We start from the raw sequence: 15,775 nt of genomic DNA, 5'->3' as shown, positions 1-15,775 counted from the left end.
CTTATGTGAATCATTGTGAATGATCCCATTTGCTAGCCTGGGCGCAAACTTCTGTGTTTATGTTACGGTTATGTTTAATTTTCATTGTGAATGGGCCTTTAATCTCTTTTGCTTTAAACCTGTTTACATAATTTTTCATTTGAAATTTTACTGTAAGCTATTCTGTGTCGCAAGACAAACCCAAAATATTGGGTCAGAATAATAATAATAATAATAATAATAATAATAATAATAATAATAATAATAATAAATTAAATTATGTATGATTTGAGGCTTTCTCGGCGTTGGTTCGCTAATATGTTTTCGCGGGATATCAGCCGAGTTAAGATTTTGGAATGCTCCAAGCTTTCGACTGCTATCTCTGCAGCCATCTTCAGGGAAGTGATGTCCGAACAGAAAGACGAAAGGTTATATAGGTGTTAGGCTGTCTCAGGTGAAACGGGATTGGTTGGCGGATCGGCCAATCCGGGGCCGGGAATTGTCATCGCTCGTAAGCTCCGCCCCTCCCGGGATTCCTGCGTGAAGTTTGGCGGGCGGCAAGCCCTGTTCCGCCGGTTGGAATTGGTTGCCGTCCTCGGTCCGTGATCTTCATGACCTTGATTGTAAGAGGGCCTGAGTTGGTCTAAGGCCCTCTTACAATCAAGGTCATGAAGATCACGGACCGAGGACGGCAACCAATTCCAACCGGCGGAACAGGGCTCGCCGCCCGCCAAACTTCACGCAGGAATCCCGGGAGGGGCGGAGCTTACGAGCGATGACAATTCCCGGCCCCGGATTGGCCGATCCGCCAACCAATCCCGTTTCACCTGAGACAGCCTAACACCTATATAACCTTTCGTCTTTCTGTTCGGACATCACTTCCCTGAAGATGGCTGCAGAGATAGCAGTCGAAAGCTTGGAGCATTCCAAAATCTTAACTCGGCTGATATCCCGCGAAAACATATTAGCAAATTAAATTATGGTTTATTTAACGACGCTCGCAACTGCAGAGATTATATCAGCGTCGCTGGTGTGCCGGAATTTTGTCCCGCAGGCGTTCTTTTACATGCCAGTAAATCTACTGACATGAGCCTGTCGCATTTAAGCACATTTAAATGCCACCGACCTGGGCTGGAATCGAACCCGCAATTTGAGCACAGATGGCCAGCCTTATACCGACTGCGCTACCGAGATCAACTATTATTATTATTATTATTATTATTATACTAAAATCATACGAGGTTTTCGCTAAAGAAGATACTTAATATAACATTTTTCCTAACAGCGACACTTCTTCCGTGATGTGGTCAATGGATGTAAAATACTCCTGAGTTCGAGTAAAGGATCTTATAAAAATAACGCCAATTTAACTTCGTTGTATAATTTATTTAACTTGCAAATTAAATCAAATTTATTCAATTTATGAAAAACATATTTTGAGCAATTACGTGGCCTACATTGTTTTAAAATAAAAGTTTATTTTTAAAAGAAAATTAGACTGCTGAGATAGGTATGAACTTCGATTCACAGCTATACAGAAAGATGGACAAGAAACTATTCATGTCTAATGTGCGTGCAAACCAAAGCCACAAATACAGTTAAAGAGACAATTTGGAATAAATTTTTAAGGAGGTTTCTAGGGAACGGATGGAAAAATCATTATAAATGTTAGTTTATTTAAACTGGCGATGCACAACATACAACCATTATTTCAATAAACTATTTACAGCGTTATAATTTTTAGGAATATTTTAAGGTCATAAGAGATCAACTTTTATAGGCTTAGTTTTTTTTCTTCACTCAGGTCCACACACTACTTGAAGAAATATTCTTAAATTTGCATATTGCACACGTCTCAAAAACAAAGCACGCTAAAAGCTGCAATTTTTAATAAACTTTCCGAACTTAAGTACGTAAAAAGTAAACTATTATTATTTCACTTCCGTTCTCTATATTAGACAAAACGTTTCGAAGTAGCACAACAGTTTTTTTTTATTTCAGGAAAAGCCTCAAAATATAAGAAGCGAGTAAAAAAAAAAAACACGCAGAAAACAGAAGACACAAATGGTTGATTTAGAAACAACTGATGCATGAACAAGATAGAAAACGGAATAGGAAATACAGGACGTCTATGGCTCAGCTGGAAGATTAACTGTGACATTCTGACGTAATTTTTAGTTGATTATTTTACGGCACTTTATCAACTGCTATGGTTATCTAGCGTCTGAGTGAAACGGAGTTAATAATGTTAGCGAGGTGAGTCCAGGGTCCCAGCATTTCCTCTTAATGGGTTCAGGAAAAACTCCGGAAAAAAACCTCAGCCAGGTAACTTGTCTCAACGAGGATTTGAACCCGGGCCAGCTAGTTTCACCAGCGAATAGGGATTATAAAGAATGGACACTTCGCGTCGGTACCTTTGATGTAGCCGGACTGATTTCAATGACCTTCAAGCCAGCTAAAGCGTCAGATTCTGCTTTCTCCCTAGAGTTGGCGCTGACATCACACCGGCTAGCAGTCGACACAGCGGAGATATAACACATACAATTAATACATCTAGGTACATTATGTACTCAAATAAAATAAATTGGATCCATAGAATAATAAATCCTTCATTAACTGTAATGTCTAGACTCTAGAGTTCCTTTATAATGAGAGTTGAGACGTTGACCCCAACAACAATTAAAATATGTAATGATTTGATAGCACTGAAAATAGAAAAACAAAACTCTTACGAGAAGTAAAACCATATACCTATATTATATTATTATACAAATATTAAACGAATTCCCTACTCAATTTTATAATGTATATTATTTTATAATATAATGTATTATATCTGAAATATAAAATATTATTACAACTAGTTTGCCACTGACAAATAAGGAAAAGCTGTTAACTTGAATTTATTTGAAGCAAAGCGTTACTGGATTATGCAACAAGGTAGGCGATGTTTGGATCCTGTGCCTCAACTCTATTCTCAATTATTATCTTAGCGTATGCTCGATTACACCACCTCTAGCGCTTGAAAGTGGAACTAACCGCTGGCGCACAGAGAAACAAAACACAGGCAAATTCGCTCAGTGTCCATTCTTTATAATCCCTATTCGCTGGTTTCACGGTCAGACTTCAGACGTATTCCAAGTGAAGTGGAACAAATTAACAGGTTCTTTACATAAAGTTATTATCGTTATTATTATTATTATTATTATTATTATTATTATTATTATTATAATTATAATCATTATCATCTAAGAAGGGGTCCCTACTTGTTGAGGGTAGTTACAAATAGCTGAATCAGCAGAAACTCCTTTCTCACCCCTTACTGATCACCTTGTACAAACACTCGTGATGCCACACTTTGACTACTGCGATATTATATTAAGTAACCTAAATGCAAATTTGAGCAGCAGGCTACAACGTGTGCATAATGCGTGCGTCCGTTATATTTGTAATATTCGTAAGTGTGATCATGTTTCCCCGTCTTTCCAAACTCTGTCTTGGCTAAGGCTAAGCGATCGACGAGCCCTGCATTCTCTTGTTCTCTTATTTCAAATTCTGCGCGCCGCTACCCCAATCTATTTGGCTTCTCGTTTCCAAAATTTATCCGCATATCATCAGCTAAGTACAAGATCTCATTATAACAATTTACTCATTATACCCTACCACAAGACATCTTTATATTCTTCATCCTATACAGTTTCAGTTGCTAGAAATTGGAACTCGCTTCCGAGTGATGTAAGGGGTTGTTGGACAATAACTTCATTTAAGTCAAAATTACATAAATTCTTACTTAACAGATTAATTGCTGATTAATATTTGTTACTTATAATGAAACTAACATCTGTCCATTCTTATTATTATCATTAATTTCTCTAAATAGATTTACAAAACCTCTAATGGCAATTACATTAATATTCCTATTATATAAATATATTTTAGATATATATATATTTTTATTTTTTCCTGTAACATAGTCCTAGTAAGCTTATATTAAATTAATTTTCATCATTTTACTAGCTATCTCAAATCTTAAATTAATTATAATTGATTGAATTAAATTAGCTCATAAATTAAGTTACTACTTCAACTTATAGGTTTATCTAAATTTAAATAAATATGTAGTCTACTAGGGCCGTATTCATAGACATTCTTAGCGCGGGCTTCCGGTGGATGATAAGCGAACTAACTTTTTCGTATTCATAAATCAGTGTTAGCGATGTGAATCGATATGAATTCTGTACAAGTAACCAGTCGATAGCCGGGGCTAGTTTAGTACGCTCGTAGCGCGGGCTAGCAAAATGTCTATGAATAGCACCCTAGTCTTTAAAACTTAACTGAAGAATATAGCTGGAGAACCTTTTAAGTGTAGTGTAAATATTTGTAATTTAAATATGTATTGTATTGATTAAGGCTGGTTGAGTGGAAGAGACGGCCTTAATGCCTTAACTCTGCCAGCGAAAATAAAACATTATTATTATTATTATTATTATTATTATTATTATTATTATTACCTGAATACGAAGCTATGATTTCTTTTTAATCACGAGCAGTGGAAAAAAATTTCCATTTTTTAAGTTGTCATAGAGACGGCTCGTGTTGCGGACCGCGCATAGAACGTTCTGAAAGAGTGGAACTGACTTAAAACCTGTTGTAATGACATAAAACAACTGACCAACACTTCAAGACTGCTCGATGTTTTGGAGGCGATCCAAACGTGTGGATGGAATGCCCGTGTGACGAGGGGCACAAAGTGGTGATGCTTAGAAGACATCACTGATTTGCACCGCCGGTCGAGAGCTTAGTTAGTGTCTACCTGTCACCCAGCACAATACGCAGAGAGGCAGCTGTCGTAAGAGGAGGAGGAATGTGTAATTCAGGGGTGTACAATCTCTCTCCATGCAGCGAGGTGAATTTTTTTAGCCCGGCAAGTTTTAATTTCTGAAATGTTCGGATAAATAGCCTACAGCCTATACCACGGGCGTACACAAGGGAGGTTACCGGGTTTGAAACCTCTTTTAACTTAAAAAGAATACATCTATATCAATATATTTTGTTTCCATGGTTTTTTCTGTTATAGGCCTATTATTATTATTATTATTATTATTATTATTATTATTATTATCATCATCATCAATAATTGTATTATTTTTTATACTTTGTATGCCTCATTTATTTTGACCTGCTGTTCACATTTTATTATGCTTCTTCCTTTCTTTCTGTATGTTATATATTATGTCTGATTTCTACTTACTTGTTGTTTATATTTTATTATTATTATCTTATTCAGTTTTGTGTGTAAAATTGTAGTGTACTTTGTAAAGTTGTAGTGTTTTTTGTAACGCAGTTTTACTCCTGGTTGAGTGTTAGAGAAGGCCGTATGGCCTTAACTCTGCCAGGTTAAATAAATCATTATTATTATTATTATTATTATTATTATTATTATTAAAGTGTCTTACCTATCATATAAAAATAACTGTTGAATATATACGAGTCTAAATAACTAAATTATTTAAATTGAATTCAATTTAAACAAAAAAAACACGTCAATTTAGATATTGAGGGGGAAGTCTGAAACCAGGCTTAATTGAATTTTACATTTCACCCCCACCCCCAGCCACCCCTACTTTGAAATTTCAAATAACACCCCTGTATTTTTATACTTAAATATGAAAGAGCATTTAATTGTTTATATGCCTCATTCCTTTGTTTTCGCATGTTTTCTTTTCTGTCGTCGCCTGGCAACATGACAAGCATTTTTTATTACACAAAATTAAACACAAGTTAAAATTTGTTAAAAATAATTTCGAAGGCATTCCAAAGATTTTATAAGGATATTCATGAATACGTTCTAATAGAACATAGTATAGTATTAATAAATATACTGTAGCATAATGATGATAATAATATTAATAATAATAGTAATAATAATAATAATAATAATAATAAATAATAATAATAAAGGAAAAAAGGTAAAGGTATCCCCGACAACATGCCGTGAAGGCACTTGGGGGGGGGCATGGAGGTAGAGTCCCATGCTTTCCATGACCTCGGCACTAGAATGAGATGGTGTGGTCGGCACCACGCTCTGACCGCCTTTTACCCCCCGGGAAAGACCCGGTACTCAATTTTGTAGGAGGCTGAGTGAACCTCAGGGCCGTTCTGGAAGTTTGGCAACGAGAAAAAATCCTGTCACCACCTGGGATTGAACCCCGGACCTTCCAGTCCGTAACCAGCTGCTCTGCCAACTGAGCTACCCGGCCGCAATAATAATAGTAATATTTTTAATTTTGTGTATTATTATTATCATTTTTATTATTAGGCCTATTAATAATAATAATAATAATAAATAATAATAGGCCTAATAATAAAATAATGATAATAATACACAAAATTTAAAATATCAATAATGTAAATTGTAAACAATATTTTAATAATGACCCCTCCCCACCTCTTGACGAAATTTTGCGTACGCCACTGGCCTATAGATTCGTTGGTAAATCGCAATATAGAGAACACGTTAAACGCTTATATATATATATATATATATATATATATATATATATATATATATATATATATTAATAGTGGTAATTTCGAGAGGCTGCTCGGGGAAAAGACAATTATAATACATTATTGTTCAATATTCATTTTACAACAGACACAAAATATAACATCATCTGTAAGGTAGGCCTACTAGTAACCACTTCATCCCCACATAGTTAAGTGTGACTTCCAACATAATATTTCAATTACACCGTTTCAACATTATGTTTACTTTAGAAATAACTCTTCCAATCAGTTTGTAATTGTGTTTGTACAACATTATGAAAACGTCATTTCGTAAGAACAGTACGAAACTTTGATTTCTTCCCCCCCCCCTCTCCACAATTTAATTTTTTTTTTTATATGTACCATCACAATTTAATGTAGCAAGTATTTAAATTTTAAAGGAGCACGCGTATATTAGAACTACAGTATTTAGCAGGACTATTACACTTTTACTACGTCACACTACTATTGACCAATAAAACGGTACGAAAGGACGTCTTTCAACCAATCATGGCTGCTTATCGCACAATTTTATCGCGTCCCTAACATTTGTTTAATTTTATCGCGTCCCTAGAACTTGTTTATTTTTATCACTACCCTAGCATTTGTTTCTTTGTTTGCCAACATTTCAAACTGCACTGGTCTGGACGTAAAAAAAAAAAAAACAGAAAATTACAAACCACTCCAGTCGATGCACAGAACTTTCAAATGTGACTCGCATTGGCATTCAAGAACAAGAATTAATAAAGATCACTGATCATATATGAAGAGCAACATTCGGAAATCCTGAATAAGTTGAGGGATACACCATGTACATCAACGAGTTCACTTCTTTTACGCACACGTCCAATATAACATCAACTGAACCACCAACCACGAAAACATTCAAATTTGAAAATTGTACTTTCAATAATATTGTTTCTTTTAAAATTATTCATGTTTATTTTTATTTCATCATCGTTAATTAAAACGTTTCTTGTTTATTTCATCATCCCTAATTAAAACTTTTCTAACACTTGTTTATATTATTTAGGTTATGTTATAGCTTCTGCCATATGATGTTATGGATAGTCACGTATCAGAGATTGTTTAATACTAAGATTTATTGAAAATCATCTGTCAAATGACGTTGATTACTGGGATCCGGATAATTGATATGGAATGCAAATGTTTTAATAAAAATGAAACTGAATCAACAATGCCTTCTTGACTAGTAACCGTCCACAGGATTCAATGAAGATTCCATAGTTGGCACAAATGATAACAAGAAAACATAATCACAACGAGTTTTCTAACTCGTTGCATAATCATAAAACACTACTGCCATCTAGCGTAATGTTGAGATGGTACAATAATACATTTGAAGACAGTTGTATTTTCGTAAGTCGATTAATATTTTATTGTATTGGAGTACTTTGTTACTTCTAATCTTTATATACTTTCTTCTAATCGTGTAATAGTCAATTAAATCCCACTCTAGTTTTGATTTTCTGTAGATAAATCAAAACCTCTAGTGAGATTACCGTTGAAAAAATATAATATATATAGTCTAAATGGGTCGATCTTCGATAGCGCCCCACACAACACGGGACTAACGTCTAATCTTAGTTTCTTTAAGCGTTAAATGAGGGGATAGCTGAAGCTAAGTGACGTTAAGGCGGGGTATGTGGCAAGGTTAGTGGGTTAGTCGAGGGGATTACTTAATCGATATGAGGCCGAGGAATTGAATAGTGTGGAGATATACCGAAGTTTCGCCTCCAAATGTAAACAAGACCGAACAAATTAATTTCTGATGTGAAAATAATACCCTATTTTCTATGCACAATTTTGGGAAAATTTAATGGATGTAAATTTCTGGAGAAAACTGCCCGAAATCAACACTATTCACTGATTTTTAATAAGGAGACCATATTTAAAAATTGATATAGCCGTTTCTCCATTGTTTTCATTAGTCATGCATTCAGTTTATGGTGTCACGTGATCTGAAATACGGTTCTCTTAACGTGTGTCTTTGTTTTTAGCGGGCGGCAGAGGGGAAAAAAAAGTTAGAACCAAACCCCAGTTTAATTTAATACAGACCGTCTTCAAGCGATCTGACCGGAAGACAAGGAGAATTCCTTTGGCTCTTGTACACAGAGCTGGACAATTCGCTTCGGTCTTTGCGGGTGTGGAAGAGAATGCATAAGAAGTACCTACTTGATGTTCACAGCGTAATACTTATGGCCACGCCTCGTTTCTCTGAAAGTCTTTTTTTTTAACCACTCCTTTTCACCATTGTGATGATTATGAATGACATCATCCCACGTAAAGGATATATCCACCACTGCCCGGGTATAAATTAATAATTAAAAAAAAAAAAAGAAGGAAAAAACTTTCAAGCAGATACAAATATCAGAAGATGGCCCCTCGAGGACCACAGCTAGGGTCACTTGTAGCTGTGTTCGTCCGGTTGCTGGTTGTGTGACCGATTGACCGTTCAAGACACGTCGGACTGTGTAATTGAGGTCACGTCAGGTAACGGTCTCCATCTCCGTATGTACTAAGCGATGTCTAGAAGTTTTCACCCTCATGTAAAACTACGCGTTTTTGTAGGAAAAAAATACTTAAAGGTACCATCTACACACTGGGAATAAGCACAAACAAAAGAAAACTTACGTTTCCATAGCAACAGTAAAAAAAAAAAAAAAAAGACTGTAGATGTCAATTTACACACTGGAAATTTCCACAAAAGAAAAAAAAAACACGATTGAAACGTTTCCATAGCAACATCAGTAAAACAAAAAACCTGAAGGTTGGCAGCACATTAATCATTGATATTATAAGAAAAACAAAATTATAATTACACTTAGATCATTGCAACATTAACATCTTATGAACTTAATACGATGTTACGTTATTCACAAACACTAATAAAATTCACTTGTTAATGCTTTTAAAACACTAAAACTTAATTCAGCAATATGAATAGTGATTTTTTTTTACTTTGTTTTCGACTATTATCTACTTCTTAGGTTAACAAAAACGCACTTACATGTCAATCGCGACTTGTCAGTTCACGGAATCCATTTGAACTGGCGGGGAAAAACGATAAGACACTCAACACTTGATAAAGTTGTATAACAAAACAGTCTTGATATCGCCACCAAACACTTTTATTGTAACGTAAATGTTTAAAGACACAATAAGTCAGTTTTTAAACATATAAAAAGTGGCCCTAGAACTTTCTATTCACAGTATCCCGAGCTTACTGATTGCTTACGTGTCCGTTGGCAGAGATTCAGTAGTCAAGGCGCGAGTATGTCCGCTCGCGCACTGGACTACGGGCTGGGAAAGTCGACAGGATGAAGCTGCGAGCGAGTCTACTACCGGCACGAACTTAGCCGATGTTAGCCGATTCTGGGAAGGTCACTCACTCGGACTGCCAGAGTCAATGAACGCCCTGCCGACGACTACGGCGGCTGGTCCAGTCGCAGACTCCGATGCCGAAGCAAAGCAATGACAGCAACAGTTTTCTCTCTTCCGTGACGTCCCGAGCAATATTCCAAATGTCAGATCAGAACTTAATTTCCACTGCCTGAACGTGATTGTTCTGCAAGCGGGGTAAAACTTCAGGCTCGTCATGTCCTACTTCGAATCGTAGCTACTAGAAAATTCTATATCACGAAAACAACACATGCTTTCTCATTTAACGTTTGATAAGTTTCGTAAAATCTTTATTTTCTATTTTAATCACAACGCACATAAATAAAACCACTTAACATGCACACAAAAAAAGATAGACATTCGTCTCCAGTATTCCACAAAAAAAAAAAAAAAAAAACGGCATCCATTACAGGCTCAACAAGTATCGTAGCTAAATCGTTTTATAAATCGTATTAAAATTCCACGAACTATAAGAGAAAACACGGAAATTTTACTTCAAGCAAGCAAGGAGATAGATTTAGAAGTAAATCCTTAAAAAAAAAAAGTATATCATTACGTCTCGTGACCAGAACATAGTACGATACAAAAATACAAAAATTGTAAATTTATCCTTTGAAGAGATGGAAAAATTCAAATATCTCGGAGCAACAGTAACAAATATAAATGACACTCGTAACGAAATTAAACGCAGAATAAATATGGAAAATGCGTGTTATTATTCGGTTGAGAAGCTTTTGCTATCTAGTCTGCTATCAAAAAATCTGAAAGTTAGAATTTATAAAACAGTTATATTACCGGTTGTTCTGTATGGCTGTGAAACTAGGAATCTCACTTTGAGAGAGGAACAGAGGTTAAGGGTATTCGAGTATAAGGTGCTTAGGAAAATATTTAGGGCTAAGCGGGATGAAGTTACAGGAGAATGGAGAAAGTTACACAACACAGAACTGCACGCATTGTATCCTTCACTTAACATAATTTAGGAACATTAAATCCAGACGTTTGAGATGGGCAGAGCATGTAGCACGTACAGGCGAGTCCAGAAATGCATATAGAGTGTTAGTTGGGAGGCCGGAAGGAATAAGACCTTTAGGGAGGCCGAGACGTAGGTGGGAAGATAATATATATATATATATATATATATATATATATATATATATATATATAATTTGAACTGGTAATGGAAATTACGGGAAAACGGCCGAAGGGATTTTAATGAGTGACCCCTCATTTTCATGCCTGGCATCCAAAGTTTTCCGGAAAAGTAGTAGTTTTCAGTGAAATGTCAATTTTCCTACATAATTTTCCTATTTTCCAAAATCCATCTGTTGTCATTTTTGAGAACTATTTTATTGAATCACGGCCGACTTGATTGAATTTAAGAACAAAACATACACTACAATAAACGATAGGCTATTACACCTGCAGGATTGCCGACATATTTAGAGCTCAATTCAGTTAGTTATTAAAAACTGATTCTGCAGTGTATAATTTTCTGAGTACAGCTGTGTATTGGATATTCAAATCTACGAAACTTGAGGTGGTTTGATGACATTATTACCATTAGAAATTAAATATTATTATAGTTAATATCATGATGCGTCTATTTTTCATTAATTGTACATAATATTGATGCTATATTGATGACATGAAAGTGAAATGTTTTGAGGTTATGTAAGTAAATGTAGAGAATATCTTAATTTAGATCTTCATTTCTATAATTTACTGAGTGGCTGCTATATATAACTACAAAACTTAAGTAAGATAATAGTATTGTTATTAAAAATCAAATATTTTTATACTTATTAACCCAGTGGGGTTGGGTCTTTTTCATATACTTAATGGCGGTGTAGTGTAGATATTGATATGTGTCATTGTCTTCAGTATTGGCTCGAGAGAGCGCAAAAATTACACTTCCTAAGGAAAGATAAAAAGGTATTACTTACTGATAAAATAAGAGGCCTAGAAAATTTTGTAGTCTCCAGATAATTTCAGCAAGATCTCTTAGTAGGATAAAATGATTTTACGCTCTACATTTCAAGTTCTACATGCAGCAGCTATACGAAAATGCTATTGTTCGAAAGCTTAGCAAACCTGACATTTTTTTAACTTTTGCCTACAATCCACAATGACCTGAAATTGCTACTGCTATCGTCCTGACATTGATACTTGCGTTTTCGCGTTGAAACTCAAAAACTGAAGTTGGATAGGTTAAAAAAAAAGTATTTGGCCTAAAAAAAATCCATTCAGAGGGAGTATGTTTCATTATAATGGAAGCAAATAACTATCAAAAAGACAAGTATTCTTCATTGAAAATAAATCTGAAAAATTTTTATTTGAACGTCTAATGAACTTAGTTTACAGCAGCATTTGCTGCACAAGCCACTAGTTAAAATGGATTTGAGGGAGGTGGGATATGATGATAGAGAATGGATTAATCTATCTCAGGATAGGGACGAATGGCGGGCTTATGTGAGGGCGGCAATGAACCTCCGGGTTCCTTAAAAGCCAGTAAGCAAGTAAGTAAGTAAGTTAATAAGTAAGTATTTATTGTATTCAAACGTTCTGATCATATTACGGCATTGGGAGTCAAACCGAATAGCCATGTGAGTGACGATCTCAAATTATGATCTGGGAAAGGAACCGCAGAGGTAGATCATTGAGTCCAATGGCCAAGGCAATAAATGCCAGAAATGGAGAAGGCCTAGATGTCTTGTTGTAGAATAGCAGGTCAATGTACATTATTTTTATGGCTGTCCCGGGGTGTGAAAAACCACAGACCTCACGACTGCTAAGCCCTTCATACTCTCAATTTCGATGCAGACTCTCAGAAATTCCGAATGTAAATGAGGCGTGCGGGTACTGGACAACATTCCAGGAGCCACTTTTTCTGAGTCCGTATTTTATCACAAATTATCTCAGATTTTTTAAACTGACTATTACACTTTTACTACGTCACACTACTTTCGACCAATAAAACGGTACGAAAGGACGTCTTTCAACCAATCATGGCTGTTTATCACACAATTTTATCGCGTCCCCAGCATTTGTTTAATTTTATCGCGTCCCTAGCATTTGTTTATTTTTATCACTACCCTAGCATTTGTTTCTTTGTTTGCCAACATTTCAAACTGCACTGGTCTGGACGTCAAAAAACAGAAAATTACAAACCACTCCAGTCGATGCACAGCACTTTCAAATATGACTCGCATTGGCATTCAAGAACAAGAATTAATAAAGATCACTGGTCATATATGAAGAGCACCATTCGGAAATCCTGACTGAGTTGAGGGATACACCAAGTACACCAACGAGTTCACTTCTTTTACGCACACGTCCAATATAACATCAACTGAACCACCAAAACATTGAAATTTGAAAATTGTACTTTCAATAATTGTTTGTTTTAAAATTATAAATGTTTATTTTTTTATTTCATCATCGTTAATTAAAACGTTTCTTGTTTATTTCATCATCCCTAATTAAAACTTTTCTAACACTTGTTTATATTATTTAGGTTATGTTTGTTATAGCTTCTGCTATATTATATTATGGATAGTCACGTATCAGAGATTGTTTAATACTAAGATTTATTGAAAATCTTCTGTCAAGTGAAGTTGATTACTGGGATCCGGATGATTGAAATGGAATGCAAATGTTTTAATAAAAATGAAACTGAATCAACAAAGCCTTCTTGACTAGTAACAGTCCACAGAGTTCAATGATGATTCCATAGTTGGTACAACTGATACCGGTAACAAGAAAACATCATCATAAAACACTACTGCCATCTAGCGTAATGTTGAGATGGTACAATAATACATTTGAAGACAGTTGTATTTTCGTAAGACAATTAATATTTTATTGTACACTTTGTTACTTCTAATCTTTATATAGCCTACTTTCTTCTAATCGTGTAATAGTCAGTTAAATCCCACTCGAGTTTTAATTTTCTCTAGACAAATCAAAACCTCTAGTGAGATTACTGTTGACAATATTCTGTCGCTCTGCCCCGTAAATCGAGCCAGTTAAATAGACATTCCACGATTCTTATCAGCACCACGTGTAAAACACAGCAATAGTGAAATATGGTTACAATTGTTCGCAGGAACGACCACACGGAAAATTGAAGTCAATATGCGTTTTGTGTGAAGCTACAGTTTGGACGCCCCTTACACGTTTGACACCAAAACGCTGACAACGTGAACTTCATAGGAAACTCGAAATCTCTTGCTTTTGAAACGTCAAAACATTTTTACCTATTATTAGGGCAAGAAATTCTGTACAAAAACATATTTTTATTGGCCAACTCAGAAGGAGGGACAAATATTTTACACATGTTTTGAACGTCTATGGCGACAACTCAAGATTCAAATTAAGGACACATTTCGTACAGAATAGATCCAACACAGGTATTGTAAGAAATAAAAATTTAAAAAGCAGGCAGTCGTTCGTGTTCATGGAGTATTGTCGACTCTCAACGAAAAGTGCAGCACTGTTCAACAATATCTGACAAACTACTGAAATTCAGGGTACAATACGAAGCTACATACATATTTTATAATTTACACATAATATCCATATCTTGCTATACAGGGTGTTTCAAAAATACGGGGCATAATTTCAGGTATGTATTTCCCACATGTATTTATTTTTTTATTTTAGTTGGTTATTTAACGACACTGTATCAACTACTAGGTTATTTAGCGTCGATGAGATTGGTGATAGCGAGATGAGGCCGAGGATTCGCCATAGATTACATTGCATTCACATTAAGGTTGGGGAAAACCTCGGAAAAAACCCAACCAGGTAATCAGCCCAAGCGGGGATCGAACCCGCGCCCGAACGCAACTTCAGACGGCAGGCAAGCGCCTTAACCGACTGAGCTACGCCGGTGGCTTCCCACATGTAGACAATCAAAATAGTTCATTACAACATGTGTCCGGAAATGCTTTATTTCCGAGTTATGGCCTTCACAACATTGAAATTTACCGGAACGTTTTTCTTTCCGCAGGTCGTTGCCGTCAAAGGAGACATTAAGAGGGCACTCTGACAGTTCATTCCGAGGCGAAGGTTACATTCAGTGTTGTGTAGGCGTTAGACTGTGCGACATGTATTCAAATCAAGAGCTGGCAGAGATACACTTCATGTACGGTAAGGCGGACGGCAATGCTGCGCTGGCTCGTCGTTTGTACCAGGAACGGTACCCACAGCGACAATGTCCAGATCGGAAGACATTTGTACGTCTCCATTACCGTCTGTGTGAGCATGGAAAATTTAAAATTTAATTTAATGGATAGGTAGAGGTGGCCCAATTGCTTGGCCTCCACGCTCACCTGATCTGAACCCTCTCGATTTCTACTTGTGGGGCCATTTAAATCATTGGTTTATTCGTCTCCGGTGCCTGATTTGGAATCCCTTCGGAATCGAATTGTGGCATGTTCTGAGGACATACGCAATACTCCTGGAGTTTGGGATCGTGTTCGCAGGTCAATGAGACATCGATGTGAGGTCTGTATTCAAGCAGGAGGTGGACATTTTGAACATCTTCTGTAATGACAACGACCTGCGGAAAGAAAAACGTTCCGGTGAGTTTCAATGTTGCGAAGGCCATAACTCGGAAATGAAGCATTTCCGGACACATGTTGTAATGAACTATTTTGATTGTCTACATGTGGGAAATACATACCTGAAATTATGCCCCGTATTTTTGAAACACCCTGTATATTGTATAATGTATCCATAATTATCATGTTACTTAAATCCATATTGCATAACTTATACATAATATCCACAGCATGCAGATACAATTGTTTGATTTACACAT

The 15,775-nt window shown here is 35.9% G+C and overlaps 1 protein-coding gene across 1 annotated transcript in view; it reads right to left on the bottom strand.

Annotated features, from left to right (window-relative positions):
• Nucleotides 1-9,842, bottom strand: part of mtgo (miles to go) — a 466,045-nt gene extending 456,203 nt beyond the window's left edge. Inside the window, exon 1 of the mRNA XM_069836312.1 lies at nucleotides 9,560-9,842. The gene's annotated coding sequence lies outside the window, so the exon portion shown is untranslated. The remainder of the gene's footprint in view (nucleotides 1-9,559) is intronic.
• Nucleotides 9,843-15,775: the final 5,933 nt, after the last annotated feature.

The sequence above is a fragment of the Periplaneta americana genome, chromosome 9, assembly GCF_040183065.1.
Source record: "Periplaneta americana isolate PAMFEO1 chromosome 9, P.americana_PAMFEO1_priV1, whole genome shotgun sequence".
Classification (NCBI taxonomy): Eukaryota; Metazoa; Arthropoda; class Insecta; order Blattodea; family Blattidae; genus Periplaneta; species Periplaneta americana.
This window is presented reverse-complemented; position numbering and strand designations above follow the sequence as displayed.